At 42.9% G+C, this 24016-nt stretch overlaps 16 non-coding genes across 16 annotated transcripts; all 16 read left to right on the top strand.

Annotated features, from left to right (window-relative positions):
- Nucleotides 1–82: 82 nt before the first annotated feature.
- On the top strand, nt 83–154 carry trnaq-uug (transfer RNA glutamine (anticodon UUG)). The gene has a single exon. It is a non-coding gene; the product is annotated as a tRNA-Gln (tRNA).
- A 232-nt stretch (nt 155–386) lies between these two features.
- Nucleotides 387–458, top strand: trnaq-uug (transfer RNA glutamine (anticodon UUG)). The gene has a single exon. It is a non-coding gene; the product is annotated as a tRNA-Gln (tRNA).
- Nucleotides 459–979: 521 nt separating this feature from the next.
- trnaq-uug (transfer RNA glutamine (anticodon UUG)) lies at nt 980–1051 on the top strand. The gene has a single exon. It is a non-coding gene; the product is annotated as a tRNA-Gln (tRNA).
- Nucleotides 1052–1274: 223 nt separating this feature from the next.
- Nucleotides 1275–1346, top strand: trnaq-uug (transfer RNA glutamine (anticodon UUG)). Its single transcript has one exon. It is a non-coding gene; the product is annotated as a tRNA-Gln (tRNA).
- A 526-nt stretch (nt 1347–1872) lies between these two features.
- Nucleotides 1873–1944, top strand: trnaq-uug (transfer RNA glutamine (anticodon UUG)). The gene has a single exon. It is a non-coding gene; the product is annotated as a tRNA-Gln (tRNA).
- Nucleotides 1945–2174: 230 nt separating this feature from the next.
- Nucleotides 2175–2246, top strand: trnaq-uug (transfer RNA glutamine (anticodon UUG)). Its single transcript has one exon. It is a non-coding gene; the product is annotated as a tRNA-Gln (tRNA).
- Nucleotides 2247–2479: 233 nt separating this feature from the next.
- Nucleotides 2480–2551, top strand: trnaq-uug (transfer RNA glutamine (anticodon UUG)). The gene has a single exon. It is a non-coding gene; the product is annotated as a tRNA-Gln (tRNA).
- Nucleotides 2552–3072: 521 nt separating this feature from the next.
- trnaq-uug (transfer RNA glutamine (anticodon UUG)) lies at nt 3073–3144 on the top strand. Its single transcript has one exon. It is a non-coding gene; the product is annotated as a tRNA-Gln (tRNA).
- A 223-nt stretch (nt 3145–3367) lies between these two features.
- Nucleotides 3368–3439, top strand: trnaq-uug (transfer RNA glutamine (anticodon UUG)). Its single transcript has one exon. It is a non-coding gene; the product is annotated as a tRNA-Gln (tRNA).
- A 525-nt stretch (nt 3440–3964) lies between these two features.
- Nucleotides 3965–4036, top strand: trnaq-uug (transfer RNA glutamine (anticodon UUG)). The gene has a single exon. It is a non-coding gene; the product is annotated as a tRNA-Gln (tRNA).
- Nucleotides 4037–4266: 230 nt separating this feature from the next.
- trnaq-uug (transfer RNA glutamine (anticodon UUG)) lies at nt 4267–4338 on the top strand. Its single transcript has one exon. It is a non-coding gene; the product is annotated as a tRNA-Gln (tRNA).
- Nucleotides 4339–5161: 823 nt separating this feature from the next.
- On the top strand, nt 5162–5233 carry trnaq-uug (transfer RNA glutamine (anticodon UUG)). The gene has a single exon. It is a non-coding gene; the product is annotated as a tRNA-Gln (tRNA).
- A 5293-nt stretch (nt 5234–10526) lies between these two features.
- trnaq-uug (transfer RNA glutamine (anticodon UUG)) lies at nt 10527–10598 on the top strand. The gene has a single exon. It is a non-coding gene; the product is annotated as a tRNA-Gln (tRNA).
- Nucleotides 10599–12416: 1818 nt separating this feature from the next.
- Nucleotides 12417–12488, top strand: trnaq-uug (transfer RNA glutamine (anticodon UUG)). The gene has a single exon. It is a non-coding gene; the product is annotated as a tRNA-Gln (tRNA).
- A 220-nt stretch (nt 12489–12708) lies between these two features.
- trnaq-uug (transfer RNA glutamine (anticodon UUG)) lies at nt 12709–12780 on the top strand. The gene has a single exon. It is a non-coding gene; the product is annotated as a tRNA-Gln (tRNA).
- A 6688-nt stretch (nt 12781–19468) lies between these two features.
- On the top strand, nt 19469–19540 carry trnaq-uug (transfer RNA glutamine (anticodon UUG)). Its single transcript has one exon. It is a non-coding gene; the product is annotated as a tRNA-Gln (tRNA).
- Nucleotides 19541–24016: the final 4476 nt, after the last annotated feature.

The raw sequence follows: 24016 nt of genomic DNA, 5'->3' as shown, positions 1-24016 counted from the left end.
ATTTTACTTTTTAACAATATTTTTCATAATTTTTTTGGATGGAACTTTCCAAGTTTGGGTCAAGAAGTACTTCTTGCATGCTGGTTCCATGGTGTAATGGTTAGCACTCTGGACTTTGAATCCAGTGATCCGAGTTCAAATCTCGGTGGAACCTTTGTTGTTGGCAAAAGCCTGTGCCGGGCTGATTGTGGCTCTGGAATTGATGCTTTGGAAAAACCAAGCCACCTCATTAAATGATTCTCACACAACAAAACAAACCTTTGTGTCTTCAGTAAATGGCTTCATGGTGTCATGTTTAACACTCCACAATTTAACTTTTTTCTTATTTCATAGTGTATTGGTTGGAACTTTGCAAGTTTGGGTCAAGCAGTATCCTATTGCATGCAGGTTCCATGGTGTAATGGTTAGCACTCTGGACTTTGAATCCAGTGATCCGAGTTCAAATCTCGGTGGAACCTTTGTTGTTGGCAAAAGCCTGTGCCGGGCTGATTGTGGCTTTGGAAAAACCAAGCCATCTCATTAAATGATTCTCACACAACGAAACAAGCCTTTCTGTCACCCAGTAGATGGCTTCATGATGTCATGTTTAACACTCCACAATTTTACTTTTTTAACAACATTTTTCATAGGATTTTTGTATGGAACTTTGGAAGTTTGGGTCAAGCAGTATCCTTTTGCATGCAGGTTCCATAGTGTTATGGTTAGCACTCTGGCCTTTGAATCCAGTGATCCGAGTTCAAATCTCGGTGGAGCCTTTGTTCTTGGCAAAAGCCTGTGCAGGGCTGATTGTGGCTTTGGAAAAACCAAGCCATCTCATTAAATGATTCTCACACAACGAAACAAGCCTTTCTGTCACCCAGTAGATGGCTTCATGATGTCATGTTTAACACTCACCAATTTAACTTTTTTAACAATATTTTTCATAGGATTTTTGGATGGAACTATCCAAGTTTGGGTCAAGCAGCACTTCTCGCATGCAGGTTCCATGGTGTAATGGTTAGCACTCTGGACTTTGAATCCAGTGATCCGAGTTCAAATCTCGGTGGAACCTTTGTTGTTGGCAAAAGCCTGTGCAGGGTTGATTGTGGCTTTGGAAAAGCCAACCCACCTCATTAAATGATTCTCACACAACTAAACAAACCTTTGTGTCACCCAGTAGATGGCTTCATTGTGTCATGTTTAACACTCACCAATTTAACTTTTTAACAACATTTTTCATAGGTTTTTTGGATGGAACTTTCCAAGTTTGGGTCAAGCAGTACTTCTTGCATGCAGGTTCCATGGTGTAATGGTTAGCACTCTGGACTTTGAATCCAGTGATCCGAGTTCAAATCTCGGTGGAACCTTTGTTGTTGGCAAAAGCCTGTGCCGGGCTGATTGTGGCTTTGGAAAAACCAAGCCATCTCATTAAATGATTCTCATACAACGAAACAAGCCTTTCTGTCACCCAGTAGATGGCTTCATGATGTCATGTTTAACACTCCACAATTTTACTTTTTTAACAACATTTTTCATAGGATTTTTGTATGGAACTTTGGAAGTTTGGGTCAAGCAGTATCCTTTTGCATGCAGGTTCCATAGTGTTATGGTTAGCACTCTGGCCTTTGAATCCAGTGATCTGAGTTCAAATCTCGGTGGAGCCTTTGTTCTTGGCAAAAGCCTGTGCAGGGCTGATTGTGGCTTTGGAAAACCAAGCCACCTCATTAAATGATTCTCACACAACTAAACAAACCTTTGTGTCACCCAGTAAGTAGATGGCTTCATGATGTCATGTTTAACACTCCACAATTTTACTTTTTAACAATATTTTTCATAGGTTTTTTTTGGATGGAACTTTGCAAGTTTGGGTCAAGGAGTATCCTTTTGCATGCAGGTTCCATGGTGTAATGGTTAGCACTCTGGACTTTGAATCCAGTGATCCGAGTTCAAATCTTGGTGGAACCTTTGTTGTTGGCAAAAGCCTGTGCCGGGCTGATTGTGGCTTTGGAAAAACCAAGCCATCTCATTAAATGATTCTCACACAACGAAACAAACCTTTGTGTCACCCAGTAAGTAGATGGCTTCATTGTGTCATGTTTAACACTCCACAATTTTACTTTTTAACAATATTTTTCATAGGTTTTTTTTGGATGGAACTTTGCAAGTTTGGGTCAAGCAATACACTTTCGCATGCAGGTTCCAAGGTGTAATGGTTAGCACTCTGGACTTTGAATCCAGTGATCCGAGTTCAAATCTCGGTGGAACCTATGTTGTTGGCAAAAGCTTGTGCAGGGCTGATTGTGGCTCTGGAATTGATGCTTTGGAAAAACCAAGCCACCTCATTAAATGATTCTCACACAACGAAACAAACCTTTGTGTCACCCAGTAGATGGCTTTATGGTATCACGTTTAACACTCCACAATTTAACTTTTTTCTTACTTCATAGTGTATTGGTTGAAACTTTCCAAGTTTGGGCCAAGCAGTACTCTTTTGCCTTTCGGTTCCATGGTGTAATGGTTAGCACTCTGGACTTTGAATCCAGTGATCCGAGTTCAAATCTCGGTGGAACCTTTGTTGTTGGCAAAAGCCTGTGCCGGGCTGATTGTGGCTTTGGAAAAACCAAGCCATCTCATTAAATGATTCTCACACAACGAAACAAGCCTTTCTGTCACCCAGTAGATGGCTTCATGATGTCATGTTTAACACTCACCAATTTAACTTTTTTAACAACATTTTTCATAGGATTTTTGTATGGAACTTTGGAAGTTTGGGTCAAGCAGTATCCTTTTGCATGCAGGTTCCATAGTGTTATGGTTAGCACTCTGGCCTTTGAATCCAGTGATCCGAGTTCAAATCTCGGTGGAGCCTTTGTTCTTGGCAAAAGCCTGTGCAGGGCTGATTGTGGCTTTGGAAAAACCAAGCCATCTCATTAAATGATTCTCACACAACGAAACAAGCCTTTCTGTCACCCAGTAGATGGCTTCATGATGTCATGTTTAACACTCACCAATTTAACTTTTTCAACAATATTTTTCATAGGATTTTTGGATGGAACTATCCAAGTTTGGGTCAAGCAGCACTTCTCGCATGCAGGTTCCATGGTGTAATGGTTAGCACTCTGGACTTTGAATCCAGTGATCCGAGTTCAAATCTCGGTGGAACCTTTGTTGTTGGCAAAAGCCTGTGCAGGGTTGATTGTGGCTTTGGAAAAGCCAACCCACCTCATTAAATGATTCTCACACAACTAAACAAACCTTTGTGTCACCCAGTAGATGGCTTCATTGTGTCATGTTTAACACTCACCAATTTAACTTTTTAACAACATTTTTCATAGGTTTTTTGGATGGAACTTTCCAAGTTTGGGTCAAGCAGTACTTCTTGCATGCAGGTTCCATGGTGTAATGGTTAGCACTCTGGACTTTGAATCCAGTGATCCGAGTTCAAATCTCGGTGGAACCTTTGTTGTTGGCAAAAGCCTGTGCCGGGCTGATTGTGGCTTTGGAAAAACCAAGCCATCTCATTAAATGATTCTCATACAACGAAACAAGCCTTTCTGTCACCCAGTAGATGGCTTCATGATGTCATGTTTAACACTCCACAATTTTACTTTTTTAACAACATTTTTCATAGGATTTTTGTATGGAACTTTGGAAGTTTGGGTCAAGCAGTATCCTTTTGCATGCAGGTTCCATAGTGTTATGGTTAGCACTCTGGCCTTTGAATCCAGTGATCTGAGTTCAAATCTCGGTGGAGCCTTTGTTCTTGGCAAAAGCCTGTGCAGGGCTGATTGTGGCTTTGGAAAACCAAGCCACCTCATTAAATGATTCTCACACAACTAAACAAACCTTTGTGTCACCCAGTAAGTAGATGGCTTCATGATGTCATGTTTAACGCTCACCAATTTAACTTTTTTAACAATATTTTTCATAGGATTTTTTGATGGAACTTTGCAAGTTTGGGTCAAGGAGTATCCTTTTGCATGCAGGTTCCATGGTGTAATGGTTAGCACTCTGGACTTTGAATCCAGTGATCCGAGTTCAAATCTCGGTGGAACCTTTGTTGTTGGCAAAAGCCTGTGCCGGGCTGATTGTGGCTTTGGAAAAACCAAGCCATCTCATTAAATGATTCTCACACAACGAAACAAACCTTTGTGTCACCCAGTAAGTAGATGGCTTCATTGTGTCATGTTTAACACTCCACAATTTTACTTTTTAACAATATTTTTCATAGGTTTTTTTTGGATGGAACTTTGCAAGTTTGGGTCAAGCAATACACTTTCGCATGCAGGTTCCAAGGTGTAATGGTTAGCACTCTGGACTTTGAATCCAGTGATCCGAGTTCAAATCTCGGTGGAACCTATGTTGTTGGCAAAAGCTTGTGCAGGGCTGATTGTGGCTCTGGAATTGATGCTTTGGAAAAACCAAGCCACCTCATTAAATGATTCTCACACAACGAAACAAACCTTTGTGTCACCCAGTAGATGGCTTTATGGTATCACGTTTAACACTCCACAATTTAACTTTTTTCTTACTTCATAGTGTATTGGTTGAAACTTTCCAAGTTTGGGCCAAGCAGTACTCTTTTGCCTTTCGGTTCCATGGTGTAATGGTTAGCACTCTGGACTTTGAGTCCAGTGATCTGAGTTCAAATCTCGGTGGAACCTTTGTTGTTGACAAAAGCCTGTGCAGGGCTCATTGTGGCTTTGGAAAAACCAACCCACCTCATTAAACGATTCTCACACAACGAAACAAGCCTTTCTGTCACCCAGTAGATGGCTTCATGGTGTCTTGTTTAACACTCCACAATTTTACTTTTTAACAATATTTTTCATATTTTTTTGGATGGAACTTTCCAAGTTTAAGTCAAGCAGTGCCTTTTTGCATGCAGGTCCCATGGTGTAATGGTTAGCACTCTGGACTTTGAAACCAGTGATCCGTGTTTAAATATCGGTGGAACCTTTGTTGTTTGCAAAAGCCTGTGAAGAGTTGATTGTGGTACTGGAAAAACCAAGCCACCTCATAAAATTATTCTAATACAACAAACCTTTCTGTCACCCAGTAGATGGCTTCAATTTGGCTTCATGGTCTCATATTTAACACTCCACAATTTAACTTTTTTAACAATATTTCTCATAGTTTTTTTGGATGGAACTTTGCAAGTTTGCGTCAAGCATTGCATGCAGGTTCCATGGTGTAATGGTTAGCACTCTGGACTTTGAATCCAGTGATCCGAGTTCAAATCTCGGTGGAACCTAATTAATTGGCAAAAGCCTCTGCAGGGCTGATTGATTGCATTGGAAAAACCAAGCCACCTCATTAAACGATTCTCACACAAGAAACAAACCGAGAGTTACGTATGTAACTACGGTTCTATGAGTTCTGGATGACCGCCAGAGCAGTGCTTCTCACTGAATTTTATCTCTTTTGCGCATGCGCAGGTCGAGTCTAATAACAACAAAGTCATCACATGACCAGGTACGTCATGGGGATTCCCTCTATTTAACCCCGTGACATCCTGCAAACTGTCTCTACAGAATCTTCACGCAAGACTCCGAGTGACAGGGTGCTCTGGCGGTCATCCAGAACTCATAGAACCGTAGTTACATACGTAACTCTCGTTCTATTTCGTTCTTACTGACCGCCAGAGGCAGTGATTCTCACTGGATGGCTCATAGCAACAAGGTCACGAGGAGGCAGCTCCTCACCTAAAGCTGAAGTTGAGGATCCCAACAGGACTGCCGTTTCCATGGCGCCAGGGGCTGCCACATTAACCCTGTAGTATCTGGAAAAGGTATCAGTGGATGACCAATTAGCCGCTGCACAAATGTCCTTTAGGGGGACACCTTTTAATGCTGCCCAAGATGTTGAGATACTTCTCGTCGGAAGGCATTTTATGCCTGCTGGCACAGTCAGGTTGTTGGCCTTATATGCTTGGGCAATGACCTCCACCACCCAGTGTGACAACCTCTGTTTTGACAGAGGCTGCCCTTTTCTTGGCCCGCCGTAGCAGAGAAAGAGTTGGTCAGACTGTCGCAGTTTCTCTGTAGCATTCAGATAGCCCCGAAGGGCTCGCACAGGGAAGGTGCTCTAGAATTCAGAATTGTGTTTTGTACCTTATCGCCACAAGTCTTTAGCAGTAGTTCTGGCTCTTCAGCGGCCAGACACAGAGCTGTAGCCGATCTGGGTTTGGGTGCCAAATCTGCCCCTGTAACTGAAGGAGTAAGTCCCGTCTCCTGGGTAGGCTCCAGGGCTCCCCCTTGAGAAGCCGGCATAACATTGGGAACCAAGGCCTGCCTGGCCAGTTCGGTGCCACTAGGAGCATCCTGTGGTGCCCCTTGAAGAATTCTGTGGAGAGTTGGCAGAATTAAGGGGTTCGGGGGAAAGGCATAGAGTAGAAGATTTGGCCAGGCATGGGCCAATGCATCCTGACCCAGCGGGCTGGACTTCTCTGTCAAGGAGAACCACAGGGGACAGTGGGTTGAGGTTTCGGAGGCAAAAAGATCCACCTGTGCCCTGCCAAATCGTTGCCACACCATCTGAACAACTTCTGGATTGAGCCTCCATTCTCCTGGCAGAGGTCTGTGGCGAGATAAGTAGTCTGCCACTACATTCGACACTCCCGGTATGTGCATTGCCCTGATGCTTGTGAACAGAGGGAAGGCCCATGTTAGGAGGTCTTGTGCTACTCTCAGAGACTGGCTGGACCTGGTGCCGCCTTGATGGTTGATATGATAAACCACTGATGTATTGTCTGTTCTGATGAGAATATGTCAGTTCAGTAGGTCCGGCGCAAAGTGTTTCAGAGCCAATTGCACTGCCTTGAGCTCCAGAGTATTTATATCTTTTGTAGCTTGATCGGGTTTCCATGACCCCCTGATCATCCTGTGCTGCCACACTGCGCCCCAGCCAACTAGTGAAGCATCGGTCTGAATTATCTCCCTGCGAGAAGGAATCACCCCAAGAGTCCCTTTCCTCAGGACAGACCTGTCTTTCCATGGTTTCAATGTAGTGAGGCATCGATCTGTAACTTTGACCAGTCTGTTCCTGTGCCATGTAGGGTTCAGGTGAAGACTGTTTACCCATCTCTGATAAGGGCGCATCGAAAGAAGACCCAGCGGTATCAGTGCCGCTGCTGCTGCTAACATGCCCATCAATCGGAGTACCACTCTGAATGGAAGCTTGGTTTGTCTCACGAAACGCTGGAGTAAGAGCTAGATGCTGTCCACCCTCTGAGGTGACGGGAAAGCTTTCATCGATCTCGAGTCTAGAGAGATACCTATGAACTTCACCGACTGACATGGGACCAACTGACTCTTGCTCAAGTTCACCCTGAGACCCAACTGAGTGACATGGGAAATCAGCAGATTGGTGTGTTCTGTTGCCTCCCTTTGAGATGGAGCACAGAGGAGCCAGTCGTCCAGATAAGGGAGCACCTGCACCCCCCTGGCTTGTATTGGGGACAGGGCTGCAGCCATGAACCTGGTGAACACCCAAGGAGACAGGGACAGCCCAAATGGTAGGACCCGAAACTGATAGACTTGACCTTGCAATGCGAAGCGGAGAAACGGTCTGTGCTGTGGTGCAATTGGGATATGAAAATAAGCATCCTTCAGATCTATTGTGGTGAACCACTGTAGTGGTCTGACTGCTTGAAGGACCTCCGTTGTGCGTAGCATGTGGAATGGTAGAACCTTGAGGAACTGATTGAGGCCTCGAAGGTCGAGAATGGGCCGAACGCCGCCATCTTTTTTTGGAATTATGTAGTACACTGAATAAAACCCATTTAGCCGTGATGCCCATTCTACTGGCTCTATGGCGTTCTTTTCCAGGAGTTCGGCAACTTGTTTTGTCAATGCCAGTAAGCTTTTGGGGTCTCTGACGAGAGTCATCTTGACCCCATTGAAGGCAGGGGCCCGCCGTCGGAATTGCAGCCTGTACCCATGAGATAGCGTTGCTATCACCCATGGATCTGAGGTGTTTACTTGCCAGTATTTGAGCTGCTGGTTTGAAAAATGTCAGACGATCGGGCCCAGAACTTCATGCTCTGCGAGCTTGGGCTTTATTATCCCTGGGGGGCGCTGACCTGATGCCCTGCCCCTTGGGGCCCGAAATAATTGTTGTCCACGTGCTCTGGGGTACTGCACATGCTGATCTAGTTGCCTAGCCTGGCTCCTCTGAACAGCCCCTGAACGAGGTAAAGGTTGAGAGCGAGTAGGATACCGACCCCTATAGCCTTGTCTAAATTGTGATGGTGGAGTACCTCTTAGGTCTGCCAACTGCTGTCTGGTCTTATTTGTCTGAATACTCTGTTCCAGAGTTTGCTGTGCCGCTGGTCCAAACAGTTGGCCTGGGACCACAGGGAGGTCACGAAGTGTTCTCCTACAAGCATCTGATAATGAAGACTGTGCTAGCCATACTTGGCGGCGCGCCTGAGTAAGTGTTGACATGAGTCTACCTAATTCTCTTGACATAAATGCGAATGCTTGTAATGACGCATCGCTTAAGATTTGGCTTGAAGGATCACCACCCATAGGTTGGAGTGACTGGGACTGCGCCAGCATAAGATGGGAGAGCGAATTACCAATGCGACCCATCCGTGCTGCAGTATTGTACGCTTGACTAAGAAGATCGTCCGTAATTCTGCACTGGGGTCGCGGGCAGCGAGCATTAGGTCTCCAAGCCTCTTCCGGTGATATAATGAAAGAGGCGATAAATGGATCCACTTTCGGCATCTGACCCAGGCCAAAAGAGTCTGGTTCGTGCATTGCTGCCAAGGCCCTGCTTGCTGTGATATGATGAGTAAGAGATTTGGGATTAGCCCAACACCTATGTAGTTCCTCAATATAGTCTTTGGATGGGGGAATGCTAAGAGCAGATGGTTTTGCCGTTCCTCTGAAAAAGGCGCTAGAGGGGGCTGCCACTGTAGGAGCAGTGTCAAGGCTTAAGCGTGCCAACGCAATCTGCAGGGCTTGTCTTACAACATCCTGATCCGATTCTACTTCTGCTGAACCCCGTGCCGTGTTTTGAGAATCATCATGAGAGAACGGAGAGTGGATTTCTGATAAGAATTCCCTTCCCTCCTCACAAAACTGATTTTGAGAGGCTGCCATAGACAGCATATCGTCCTGAGGAACGGGTAACTCTGCATTGGGATTTGCCAACATCGGTGATGGAGCCTCCTTTGGTTGCAGGTTTAGCAATAAAGCCTTAATCTGGTCAAACTCTGAAGTCAACAGCTCCACTTTATTGGCTAAAGAATCCTCTCTATGTCTCTTACTGGTGGGGACACTCACTGAATCCACAATTTTCCGCTTAGCCGACACTTTCCCATGCCGAGGCTTATCTGAGGTCAAGAGTGCCTCTACTGCCGCTAGTCTGGAAGTTCTCTGCTCCAACGACATGATGCTACAATTCATACAGGCATCCTCAGTGAGGCCCTGCTTCAAGTGTACCAAGCCTAAGCAGGATGGACAGCAGTCATGTCCATCGTCCTGCTGTAAAGTGGCCTTGCAAACAGTGCATGTTATGCTAAGGTGTTCCATACTGACACAGTAGTGCTTTAGTACAGAGCGAGAGCACTCTGTATTTTATACGGAATAACAGTAAGGTACTGAAATAATGTTAATTATCTATGTTTTACAACCAAATTAGCTGTAATAGCATCCAAATGTTGATATAAGTACCAGGTAGCAGTACAGAAAACAGAGCGAAAACACTCGTAATGCAACTGCAAAAATATAATATGCCTATATCAAAGGAAAAAATAACAAAAACAACCAATGTCATATACAAGCTACATGAATAAGCAATGTAACTTACTAAAATATTGCTTACCTTAATTGAATGTTCAATCTGACTACCACCAACTGCAGTATACACCGTCAGTCTGTAACAACAAGCCTTTAGGCCTATATATTGTTGTACCTGGAGCGCACACACTCTTTTGTTACTATATTTGGCTATTCTACAGTGCGAAACCACCCTGAGACGCCATTTATACACATTTCATAAGAGAAACAGTATCCGGTGCTTATAAGCAACTTACCGCGTTCTGGCAGTGACCGGAATAAACAGACATGTTTAAACAAAGTAAAGTTTGTCTTCAATCCGCCGCAGCCTCTGGAGGACGCACGCCGCGCAGCTCCAACAAAAATGATTGTTACGAGGCTGTGAAAGACGGAATCCAATATTTCTTAATGAAAGTTTTCCTTTCGACCTGCAATCTTTGCACGTATGCGAGAAGATTATAGGGGACAGTTTGCAGGATGTCACAGGGTTAAATAGAGGGAATCCCCATGACGTACCTGGTCATGTGATGACTTTGTTGTTATTAGACTCGACCTGCGCATGAGCAAAAGAGATAAAATTCAGTGAGAAGCACTGCCTCTGGCGGTCAGTAAGAACGAAATAGAACTTTCTGTCACCCAGTAGATGGCTTCATTGTGTCATGTTTAACACTCCACAATTTTACTTTTTAACAACATTTTTCATAGGATTTTTGGATGGAACTTTGGAAGTTTGGGTCAAGCAGTATCCTTTTGCATGCAGGTTCCATGGTGTAATGGTTAGCACTCTGGACTTTGAGTCCAGTGATCCGAGTTCAAATCTCGGTGGAACCTTTGTTGTTGACAAAAGCCTGTGCAGGGCTCATTGTGGCTTTGGAAAAACCAAGCCACCTCATTAAACGATTCTCACACAACAAAACAAATATTTCTGTCACCCAGTAGATGGCTTCATTGTGTCATGTTTAACACTCCAGAATTTTACTTTTTAACAATATTTTTCATAGGTTTTTTTTTGGATGGAACTTTCCAAGTTTGGGTCAAGCATTGCTTTTTGGCATGCAGTCTCTGTGGTGTAATGGTTAGGGCTCTGGACTTTGAATCCAGTGATCCAAGTTCAAATCTTGAACCCCATTCACACAGACCTCTGGTCCCAGAAAATACCCGTAAAATTGCCAGACAAGCGTCTGTGTGAACAAAAACTCATTCCGTTAATCTTCTGGGATCGTTGCCGGAAAGAGGACCTAGTAAGATACGCGGGTAACCCTCTGTGTGAACAGAAAGCCGCAAAAATGCAGTAATGGGCGTGTCGAAGTGAGGACGCGCGCCTCATCATCACAACACAAGTTATGGTTCAGCTCATTACAACGAGAGATAACATGCATATAAACATTCACCACGAGAAATGTTGCAAACTAGATTGAAGCAGTTATCAGGAAATGATAAATGAGACGCATAAACAATGACGCACGTGCCGTAGTGAGGACGCGCGTGTCATGGCAACATGAAGTTGGTTCAACTCTTTAAAATGAGGGATTTACAACATTCACGACTAGAAATGTCAGCAAACTGGACTGAAGCAGATATCAGGTAAGTTAGATTATTACTTACTTCGTTGAAACGGAGATCATTCAGCAGCATAAAAGAATATCGCGTCACTTGCTCATTTGAGCCATAATAAACGAAAATACCCGCACGTCATCCCAACAAGATATATCGTCCAGCTCCTCAAAATGCGGGTTTTAAATGCATATAAACAATCACGATGAGAAATGTCTGAAAACTGTATCAAAGCAGAAATCGGGGAGCTCGTCAAATATCCACTCTGAAGCTGAGATCATTCACCAGAATAGAACTGTGCGTTCACGCGATCCTTTGTAGTCTTATCATAAACAAAAATGCACGCGAGTTGTTTCTGGAGAGAGGAATAATAAATACTTTGCAAACTTCAGATGCTGCGTAGAAGAGAGGGCGCGACTTTCAACAGGTCACGTGTCTTTCCGGGACCATCAGATGCCGTGTAAACTTGGCAGTGGGAATGAATAAAATATCAAGCGGTCCCATAAAATTCCAGGATGCCTGTCCCGTGTATCTTACGGCATATCTGTGTGAAAAGGGCTTTGGTGGAACCTTTGTTGTTGGCAAAAGCCTGTGCAGGGCTCATTGTGGCTTTGGAAAAACCAAGCCACCTTATTAAATGATTCTCACACAACGAAACAAACCTTTGTGTCACCCAGTAGATGGCTTCATGGTGTCATGTTTAACACAATTTAACTTTTTTAACAATATTTTTCATAGGATTTTTGGATGGAACTTTGCAAGTTTGGGTCAAGCAGTACTTCTTGCCTGACGGTTCCATGGTGTAATGGTTAGTACTCTGGATTTTGAATCCAGTGATCCGAGTTCAAATCTCGGTGGAAACATTGTTGTTGGCAAAAGCCTGTGCAGGGCTGATTGTGACTCTGAAAATGATGCTTTGGAAAAACCAAGCCTCCTCATTAAATGATTCTCACACAACGAAACAAGCCATTGTGTCATCAGTAAATGGCTTCATGGTGTCATGTTTAACACTCCACAATTTAACTTTTTTCTTATTTCATAGTGTATTGGTTGGAACTTTTCGAGTTTGGGCCAAGCAGTACTCTTTTGACTTACGGTTCCATGGTGTAATGGTTAGTACTCTGGATTTTGAATCCAGTGATCCGAGTTCAAATCTCGGTGGAACCTTTGTTGTTTGCAAAAGCCTGTGAAGAGTTGATTGTGGTACTGGAAAAACCAAGCCACCTCATTAAATGATTCTCATACAACAAACCTTTCTGCCACCCAGTTGATGGCTTCATGATGCCATGTTTAACACTCCACAATTTAACTTTTTTAACAATATTTTTCATAGTTTTTTTGGATGGAACTTTGGAAGTTTGGGTCAAGCAGTATCCTTTCGCATGCAGGTTCCATGGTGTAATGGTTAGCACTCTGGACTTTGAATCCAGTGATCCGAGTTCAAATCTCGGTGGAACCTCTGTTGTTGGCAAAAGCCTGTGCAGAGTTAATTGATGCTTTGGAAAAACCAAACCACCTCATTAAATGATTTTCATACAACAAACCTTTCTGTCACCCAGTAGATGGCTTCAACTTGGCTTCATGGTCTCATATTTAACACAATGCAGAAAAGAAAAGTCTGCACACAGTAATCCAAGTAATGTCAAACATTTATTCTGTGCCGAAATAATCCAATGGCCAAAGATGCAAAAATACAAACGTTTCGGGCTTAGCCCATCATCAATGTAATTAGTCCACCTGACTTTATGACGTAACTTATATATACGTTTCCGCTAATCAGACAATATACAATGTTTGCTTGTAATCACCTTATTATGCCACGCCCCTTTTCAATTCTTCGCTCTTCCACATTTTGTCAACCGACTTCCGCTCCTAATATGGCACAGTGCATTCGGTAGCTAGTTTGGTGGTTAGAAGATTGTTTGTAGTTCACTATAACTTTAGCGAAATTACAAATATCGCAACTGCTGTAAATGTTTTAAATTAGGAGCACGTGTCACAAGCCAGGGGCTGGCTGCTATTGTTTAAGCCACGCCCCTTCTAAACTTCCACCTCGAGGAGGTCCCCAAAACCAACCCAATGACCAGACAACAACGAGTACAGGTAAGTATAAAAATATTCTTTATTTGTTTAAATAGTTAAAATATACGGGGGCTTGGGGAAAGGGGAATTAAAAACTAAAATCAGGATCTGCCCTCCAGGGGGCCACGGCCGAATGAATGCCAGAGGGAAGGGGGGGTTTTGCGTCGGGGAACTGGCTCCCGCCTCTGGTTCCCTCTGCCCGTGGCGCGCTCCTCTTCCTTCCTGGAGGCAGAATAAATCACAATGAGTGTTGGTATGGACTTTTCCTGTCAGTGTACCTTTATTTAGCACCCGGCGGTTCGCCGCCTATTTCCCACAGCTCCTTGCTCGTTGACTCACTCTCCTTCCCTATTCTCTCTCTCTCCACAGACTCCAGCTAGGACACGAGGACACAGTGAATCGGTTTCGAGGGTTTCTCTCACCTCCGCGCTGGTTACAACTCCCGGGTAGGTATGGCTCTCTTCACAGCTCAGTATCTCGGCACTCACTCTGACTCTCTTTCTCTCCACAGACGGCTGCTGGGATACAGGGGCACAGTGAATCGATTTCAAGACTTTCTCTCACCTCTGTGCTGGTTACAGCTTCTGGGTAGGTATGGCTCTCTCCACAGCTCAATATCTCAGTGTTCACGCTGGCTCTCTTTCTCTCCACAGACGACTGCTGGGATACAGGGATCCAGTGAATCGATTTCAAGGCTTTCTCTCACCTCTGCGCTGATTACAGCTTCTGGGTAGGTATGGCTCTCTCCACAGCTCAATATCTCAGTGTTCACGCTGGCTCTCTTTCTCTCCACAGACGACTGCTGGGATACAGGGATACAGTAAATCGATTCCAAGGTTTTCTCTCACCTCTACGCTGGTTACAGCTTCTGGGTAGATATGGCTCTCTCCACAGCTCAATATCTCAGTGTTCACGCTGGCTCTCTTTCTCTCCACAGACGACTGCTGGGACACGGAGACACAGTAAATCGACTCCAAGGTTTTCTCTCACCTCTACGCTGGTTACAGCTTCTGGGGAGGTATGGCTCTCACGACTCACTCACTTCCCTGTTAATCAGCAGACAAAACAGGTTATTCGATAGCTTACAGGGTGGCGGGCTTACGCTGGCTGGCTATGCAATGCGTCGATTGAACAGTGGTTTTTAATGGGACGCCGGGGACCAAGACCCTCTCGGCGAACTCGTTGGTTGACAGAGGGGCGAGAACGTCACGCCGGCACACCGGGTCGAGCGCTGCCCTTTCCTCGAGACCCGTTGGTCGATCGAAAACTGGGCCGGGGCGCCCTTTCGTCGAGACCTCGGGCCGGCGGATCTCTTTCGCCTCTACTCTGTGATGATGAAAAGGACACAAGTAAGGTAACAATAGTAGATGTGATACTCACACACACCGCCAATCGCACAGTGCTTCGCCGCCACTCTGTGATACTGTTAGACTGAAAACACACTACAGCATAATCGTACAGATATTCTCTAGCGCCGTTTTTCCTCTTCGTCGTCCCGGGACGAGTGACTGAAGGCGGGGTTACGTCAGACAAGACACAGCACTCTCACTGCAATACACAGCATTACACAGCACCACTTCAAGTGAAAATTTCTACATCCAAAGACTCACCCACCACGCTCAGTGCACACAATAGACACCCGTCCTCTTCCACTTCGCTCTGGGCGAGAATAGGGAGATGGTAGACGGCCTAGTATTTGTTTGTTGTCGTCACTGTAGCTGCTTCCACACGAGAACCCTTCGGCTCACCCACCACGCTGGTACAGGGGTAGGGCCACTCAGTCTCTCTTGAAAACACTCCAAACGATGTATAGATCAAATACATACAAAACACCTACTTAAAGGGATTTGGTTACTCACAATTTCTGTCTTTCTTCGTCCTAGGTTGACTTCACGCTGTAATAACTCCAGATGCATAGACAGGGCGTTTTCCAGCCACCAACACCACTTTTCCACAGGTGTATACTCACAACAGTAAGTTTTCCTCTTCCTCCGTTTCTCTCATCCAACGTCAGTATCCGTCTAGTATTCCACCTATAAGGTCGTCGATATCCTCATTAGCATCGATCTACGATCCAAACGAGAGAGAGAGAGAGCAATACAGCGATCCAAATAACGGATCCGGCGAGCCCAACTCGGCGCTACGATACACATCAACACACAGCGGATAACATCAGCCCGGTGCAGTGTCCCTTTAACTCTCTCACAGCCCCGTCCTCTTTCGCCTCTCTCGGCTGCCGTACTCTCTCCTCTCGCTCTAAGCGCTCTGTGGATCAACGGCGCCCTCCGGCTCCTCCGAGGACGGAGCGTGTGGTTAGGGTCTGCCCTAGGCAGTAGTGGAGCTCGTGCCCGAAACAACAACCCTCATTTGGGCTTTCCTTAGACCTTTTATGGGTCTTGCCACTCTTCTCTCCACCAATCGCGAGTTACCCGCTTAACTTGTACCACCTGTTGCTCATCTGCCCATGATCTGTGTTGCCAGGGAGACCAGGAAGTGAAGGGTGCGTTAAAAAAAATCTGCCCGGGCGGAACCTCTCCTCTCCATTTTTAGTTCCGCCCTAAGTCACCTTGTGACACACGGAGAAAACTTCATACGACGCTCAGATAGTCTTATAATGTCCCATCAATCGTCTCGTGGTTAGACGATATGAAGCGGCCGCGCAAAGTAACCTATGGGACATATTTAATTACCTCGTCCTGTCAGAAGGAGCAGCATTGAAAATTATTAAAGTAATTATGCCTACCAATATTTACACAGTGCTTTCGTCTTTTTTAAAGCAAATGTGCACCTTAGCCAGTCCAATAACTATTTCGTTTTTATGTGGTAATGTACCATGATAGAATTCATTTGCAAACTTGCCAACACTTATTCCTTCAAATCAGGAGACTTAAATCCTTTCAAGTGGAATCTACAAAGCTCACATATGGTTTAAGAAAATCTTTACAGATAATATCTGATCACACTGTAAAGGTTTATTTAACTGCATGACAGGTAACATCTGATCACATTGTAAATGTTTAATATCACTGCATGACATCTGATCACATATCAAGGTTTAATGTAACTTTACAACAGGTAACATCAGGTCACATTGTAAAGGTTTATAAAAATAACTATGGACTAAGAAACAACTAACTTTTCAGTAAGACCACCCTGCAATGAATTAAGACGCAGCTTTATCAGAGTCATCAGGAGCTGATCCCAAGCGTATATCTGGAAGCTGTTGGTGTATGTACTGGTGATGTGCTTAGCGACTGTGTAATGGATGCAATATCAACCCTGTGTAAAGCTGACAAAGATGGTTGTTTCTCAGCAGAGGTATGTACATTTGTGCCAGCTCAACACATAAAGCAGAAGCATTGAAGCAGTTTCTCGGACAGGGTTTACAGGACTAGGCCTTAATTATATTAGGACATTTTAGTTTTTACAAACAAACCACATCTTGTGACAAAACAATGGCACTCATATATGTTGAGGTATGTTAGTACAAGGTGTTTTTAAATTATCGTAGCTCAAATAAGCATTTTAGCCTGGGACCAGCATAAGCCCTGTTCGGGAAACTGCAAGGTTGTTTTCCCATATCAGATGTAGGTTGCTTCAGGTTGAGTTGTGATTTTAAAGTGTAGTTGTGTTCAGAGACGGATTGATCCTCTCATTGTGTTTCTGCATCACAGTTTAGGAACATGTTGATTGTATCATCCTCACAGTTGTCCATTGCATCACTACACATCAATGCATCTGTGAAAATAATAACCATAAACATTTTTATGTTAGTATTTAAAAGAAACTTGCATCATGAGAATTAATATATAAATGACATCCATACTTAAACAGAACAGTGTGTGTGAGAGAGATGCATTCAAAAGAGATAGTAACATTATACACACAACCTCTAACTTCAGTGTTAAATAATATGTCGTTTAATAGGTCATTATCAATATCTGAATGAGAAATGAACTGACCTTCTAGCATCTGAAATCTCTGTAACTTGTATGAATCACGTGAGCTACTGTAAGAATGTAATGTACTTTAATATATTGTTGTCTTATCATACATATAAAAATATAGGTGGGCAATGAAAATCATTCAAAATAATTGCATTTTATAAACTAACGTTACTGATCTTAAGTTTATTCGTAGAACGGACATCACAAATGTAACGTTAGGCGAAAGAGCACATTTAGCTAAGATAGCTTACCTGAAACTGACCACCTTTTCAACACCCTGCATGGCTTCAAGTTACCGGAACATCGTAGCCGAACCATTACTTGGGATTAGGTTGTTCCTCAGTCGGCTTCCCGTCCGTTAAAATTGGTAAGAAACAAACATAAAGGCGCTTGAGTGAGCTTTTTAAGTTTAACGCGTCGCCTTCAGCCACTACCTCAGCTGCTCATCATATGGAGCCGGAAGTACGTTGACAAAATGAGCGCAATGGCGCCGCCCTTGTTGTCGTGGAAAATAAGGTGAATAGCGTGTCCCTAGTGGTAGATCACAGAACTTACATTTAAAGCCTTTGAATGCAAATACACTTCTTCATTTTCTATTAGAATACAACCTGATCAATCATGAATATCGTGTATGGACATATAAATACGTAGAAACCAAAACCCATATATAGTTACCCGAATTATCAGAAATATATCTATATATATATCCATCAAGCTCTCTATGCCCATTCACCAGCATAATCTATGCTGTGAATGAAGAGATTCTCAAGACAAACAGATACCAAAATATGACCAAGAAATTCAGAAATGTCTGGTTCACAAAAAACATGATAAATTCAATTCTTCGTTTAAACCGCCCGGATGCACTGTTCTTAAAGTAGAGATCCAAAAACATTCCCTTTGGAGCAGTTTTCTTTCTAGATCGCCACCCCTACGTGCGGGGTTAACATGTTCAATAATAGTAAAACTCAGGGAGGATAAAGGATGTTCCGCGTCAGAAAAATGTTTAGCAATAGGCGATTTTTCATCCTGCGTCTAATCGCGCTGTTATGTTCAATGATACGTGTTTTAATGGCTCTATTCGTTTTCCCTACGTATTGTTTTGAGCACGGACATGTGATTAAATATACCATGTTCGATGTTTGGCAAGTCGTAAATTGTTTAATTCTATATGTTTGATCCGTGACCGAACAAGTGAAAGATGTAGCTTTTTTAGTGTTATTCCTACATGCCGCGCATGTACGACAGGGAAAAAAACACTGATGTTTCTTAAACGTCCTTCCTCAGAGTTCTGCATTATGTGACTATCAGCTTTAACAAGCATGTCCCTAATATTTCTAGCTCTATAATGAGAAAATAAGGGTAATTCAGCAAACAAAGTTCGCCCTATCGGGTCACTCCTCAGTACATGCCAATGTTTGCGTATAGATTCTTTAATGTGATGACTCTGTCGTGTGTAAATTGTGGTACAGATTAACGGGGCATTTTTTGCTCTCTTAGGGATGGTCTCATTATTGTTGACTCTATTCAAAGCTTCTTCAAGCCAGGTAGATGGATACCCTCTCAAACTAAATTGTTTGTACATCTTCCTAATTTCTGTATTAAAGTCAGACTCATTAGTGCAGATACGTTTAATTCTCAAAAACTGCGTGTATGGAAGCCCTCTTTTCAAATACGTTGGATGCGCGCTCGAAGCATGTAAAATGCTATTTTTGTTGGTCGGTTTGGTATACAAAGTGGTGACAAACTTATTACCCTCTCTGAACACTCTAGTGTCAAGGAAAGTGACAGATCTAGCATCACAAACAGCACTGAATTTGATGGTTTCAATCATATTATTCAAATGTAACAGAAACTCATTGAACAATTCAACAGTCCCTTCAAATATACAAAACACATCATCCACATATCTTTTTCACATAACAATTATTTTTGTAGAAAGGATTATTATTCCACACATATCTCTCCTCTAGATACCCCATGAATAGACAAGCATAATCAGGTGAAAATCTCGATTATTTAACACTCCACAATTTAACTTTTTAAACAATATTTTTCATAGTTTTTTTTTTGGATGGAACTTTGCAAGTTTGGGTCAAGGAGTGTTTTTTCCATGCAGGTTCCATGGTGTAATGGTTAGCACTCTGGACTTTGAATCCAGTGATCCGAGTTCAAGTCTCGGTGGAACCTTTGTTGTTGGCAAAAGGCTGTGTATAGCTGTTGTGGCAATGAAAAAACCCACAGCGGGTGCATCCCAATTCAGCAAACTGAAATGAGACGATCTAACCCAGTGTTTCCCAATCCTGGTCCTCGGGCACCCCCTCCCAGAAAGTTTTAGATGTCTCCTTATTTAAAACATCTGATTCAACTCAGACTCCTTCCAAAATGGTAAACATGTCTCCCTAACAAGCAGATGAGTTAAATCAAGTGTGTTAAATAAGGAGACATCTAAAACTTTCTGGGAGGGGGTGCCTGAGGACCAGGATTGGGAAACACTGATCTAACCTATGAGGGGAGTTTCGTAAAACGCAACATGCACAATATTGCAGCAATAATATTAATTCACATCACTAAAACATAATTTATAATACAACCCCAAATCAGAAATTGTTGGGACACTGTAGAAATTGTGAGTAAAAAAGGAATGTAATAATTTACTAATCTCATAAACTTATATTTTATTTACAATAGAATATAGATAACATATCAAATGTTGAAAGTGAGATATTTTGAAATGTCATGCCAAATATTGGCTCATTTTGTATTTCATGAGAGCTACACATTCCAAAAAAAGTTGGGACAGGTAGCAATAAGAGGCCAGAAAATTTAAATGTACACTTGAGGAAAAACTTAAGGACTAATTTGCAACTTATTAGGTCAATTGGCAACATGATTGGGTATAAAAAAGCCTGTCAGAGTGGCAGTGTCTGTCAGAAGTCAAGATGAGCAGAGAATCACCAATTCCCCCAATGCTGCGGCGAAAAATAGTTTTCTGAGTTTTTCAGAGAAAAATTGCAAAGAGTTTGAAGTTATCATCATCTACAGTGCATAATATCATCCAAAGATTCAGAGAATCTGGAGCAATCTCTGTGCGTAAGGGTCAAGGCTTGAAAACCATACTTGATGCCCGTGATCTTCGGGCTCTTAGATGGCACTGCATCACATACAGGAATGCTACTGTAATGGAAATCACAACATGGGCTCTGGAAGACTATTGAAAACATTGTCGGTGAACACAATCCACCGTGTCATTCGCTGTTGCCAGCTAAAACTCTATAGGTCAAAAAAGAAGCCATATCTAAACATGACCCAGAAGCGCAGGCGGTTTCTCTGGGCCAAGGCTTAATTAAAATGGACTTTGGCAAAGTGGAAAACTGTTCTGTGGTCAGACGAATCAAAATTTGAAGGTCTTTTAGGAAAACTGGGATGCCATTTCATCTGGACTAAAGAGGACAAGGACAACCCAAGTTGTTATTAGCGCTCATTTCAGAAACCTGCATCTCTGATGGTTTGGGCTTGCATGAGTGCGTGTGGCATGGGCAGCTTACACATCTGGAAAGGCACCATCAATGCTGAAAGGTTTATCCAAGTTTTAGAGCAGCATATGTCCCATTCAGACGTCATCTCTTTCAGGGAAGACCTTGCATTTTCCAACATGACAATGCCAGACCACATACTGCATCAATTACAACGTCAAGACTGCGAAGAAGAAGGATCTGAGTACTGAAATGGCCAGCCTGCAGTCCAGATCTTTCACCCAAAGAAAACATTTGGCGCATCATAAAGAGGAAGATGCAACAAAGAAGACCTAAGACAGTTGAGCAACTAGAAGCCTGTTTTAGACAAGAATGGGACAACATTCCCATTCCTAAACATTGGTCCTCCTCCAGCTGTTCCTTTATATGTACATTTAACTTTTCTGGCCTCTAATTGCTACCTGTCCCAACTTTTTTGGAATGTGTAGCTCTCATGAAATCCAAAATGTATTGGCATGACATTTCAAAATGTCTCACTTTCAACATTTGATATGTTATCTATATTCTATTGTGAATAAAATATAAGTTTATGAGACTTGTAAATTATTCTATTCCTTTTTTACTCACAATTTCTACAATGTCCCAACTTTTTCTGATTTGAGGTTGTAGTAAAACAGTGACAAGGACCTTTAATTTGCAAATTATAAATTTTTATTTAACTTCAACTTTGAATGTTTATTTAACTGATGTAAATTAATATCATTAAAGTGACGCAACTCCCCAAGTAGGTCAAACCGTCTGATTTCAGTTCGCGTTGTGGCCTTTAAAGGCTGCCGCCTTCAAATATCGTGCCTTGCCTTCAAAGTCCGCGGCCTTAAAAGGCCGCAGCCCCTGAATTGGGATGCACCCTTGGTTTCATGGTGTCATGTTTAGCACTGCACATTTTGGGCCCTATCATACACCCGGCGCAATGCAGTGCAATGTGCGGCGCAATTGTCTTTTGTTAGCTTCGGTGCAATGATCATTTTCACATTTAGCGCTATGTTGTTAAAATAGCAAATGCATTTGGGCCCAATTTTGCGCCCATGGGCGTTCTGGTCTGAAAATGAGGTGTGTTCAGGCGCATTGTTGGCGCGTTGCTATTTTTAGGCAACTAAAATAGACTATGCCACTAGGGGCCGAACTCCAACAGTCGTGTCCAAATGTCATACACAGTGAAAAGGCAGCTTAAGAACGGAAACGCAAGCTCGTGCCACAATATTTCACAGGTCAATGCGTAGCAAAGTTCAAGTCCTCTGACCAGCGAATTTGTATCACATGGAGTGTTGTGATCAGTACAAAAGCAGTTTGTTACTTTACTTTTCTATTTACTGAAAAGCACAACTGGACAAAGCCAAATATATTGATGAGCTGCTCCCTGCAGCAACGTCCAACAAATACTCCTATACTCAAAGTCTAGTGTAAGCGCAGCTTAATATGATGCCCTAATAGTATATACTGCATTTGTGTTGCACAAGTACCTAGTTTTGAGTGCAAAACAACACAATATGCACACACTGGGACATACTAATGTGAAACGGAAGTGATGACGCTGTGATCCTTCAGAAATGTAAACATTAGAATACAACTCATCGTTGCATTCAAGCATTCTTTTCAATTCAATTTTTTTTCAATTCAATTTTATTTATATAGCGCTTTTCACAATTGTTAATTGTTGCAAAGCAGCTTTACATGAGTAGATGTAGAGGAGAACATTGAAAATCAATACATAGTATAAGAAGTAGAATATAGCGGCTAAGGATAAAAAACCATGTAAGCGAGCATATTAATAATGTAACGTATACAGTAAAGTGCTAAGTTAAGCCAAAGTTGGCTGACTCTCCCTGGGACTAAAAAACCCCCTAGGAGAAAACCCAATGGGAAAAAATCCTAGAAGGACAAAAAACCCTAGGGAGAGATTAATATTTATATTTATAATATATAGACACGGTAGGGATAGGAAGCGTGTAAGCGGATTAAACTGGTTCAGCCGGTGGCCGTTGGTCGCGTATCGGTTGGGCGTCACGTTGAAGGACAGCCAGTTGATTAGTGGTGCGATGACCTTCACACCAACAGGAACTTGGTCTGTTTGTGTCATTGTCCTCAGAGTCGAGGACGAGACAGGGAGACAAAAACAGAATTCTATTAGCGTAGGGGCCGTTCGCATGTAATGCAAGTGTCATACATTATAGTGGTTTAATTCAGCTCGGTTCCAGACAGGCTAACTATTGCGGCAAGAGTAAATTACCCGTATGAGGTATGTGAGTGCTTTGTTCTAGACAAAATAACTACTGCGGGAAAAGTACATTTACTGGACATTCTATGTGAATGCTTTGTTAAAGAAGAATGTCTTAAGTTTAGATTTAAATTGTTCGACTGTGTCTGATACTCGAACATTATTTGGTAAATCATTCCAGAGCTTAGGGGCTAAGTAGGAAAAGGATCTACCACCTTTAGACACTTTTGATATTCTAGGGATAATTAAGTAACCCGAATTTTGTGATCGCAGTTTACGTGGTGGATTGTATTCTGATAGTAGTTCTTTTATATACGAGGGCGCTAGGCCATTTAAGGCTTTGTAGGTGATTAGTAATATTTTAAATTGTATGCGATATTTAACTGGTAGCCAGTGTAAAGATGCCAGAATTGGACTAATGTGGTCATACTTTTTAGATCGAGTAAGCACTCTTGCGGCGGCGTTTTGAACCAGCTGTAGCTTGTTTACCTGATTTGCATGGCATCCCCCCAAGTAACGAGTTACAATAGTCTAATCTAGAGGTCATAAAAGCATGGATAAGCTTTTCTGCATCTGATGCAGACAGCATATGGCGTATTTTTGAGATATTTCTAAGATGGAAAAATGCTGTGCGGCAGACGTTGGAGATATGACTATCGAAAGATAGATTGCTGTCAAACATTACGCCTAAATTCTTAACCGTGGAAGATGGCACCACCGTGCAGCCATCTATGGGCAACTTGTAATCTGACATATTATGTTTGGAGCGATTTGGTTCAATAATAAGTATCTCTGTCTTATTGGAGTTTAGCTTAAGAAAGTTATGTGCCATCCAGTCCCTAATATCACTAATGCAGTCTGTTAGCTTAGCAAACTGGTGGGTTTCGCTAGGATGTGACGAGATGTAAAGCTGGG

This window comes from Paramisgurnus dabryanus, chromosome 9 (genome assembly GCF_030506205.2).
Source record: "Paramisgurnus dabryanus chromosome 9, PD_genome_1.1, whole genome shotgun sequence".
Lineage (NCBI taxonomy): Eukaryota > Metazoa > Chordata > Actinopteri > Cypriniformes > Cobitidae > Paramisgurnus > Paramisgurnus dabryanus.
The sequence above is the reverse complement of the archived record's forward strand: the minus strand, read 5'-3'. Positions and strand labels throughout refer to the sequence as shown.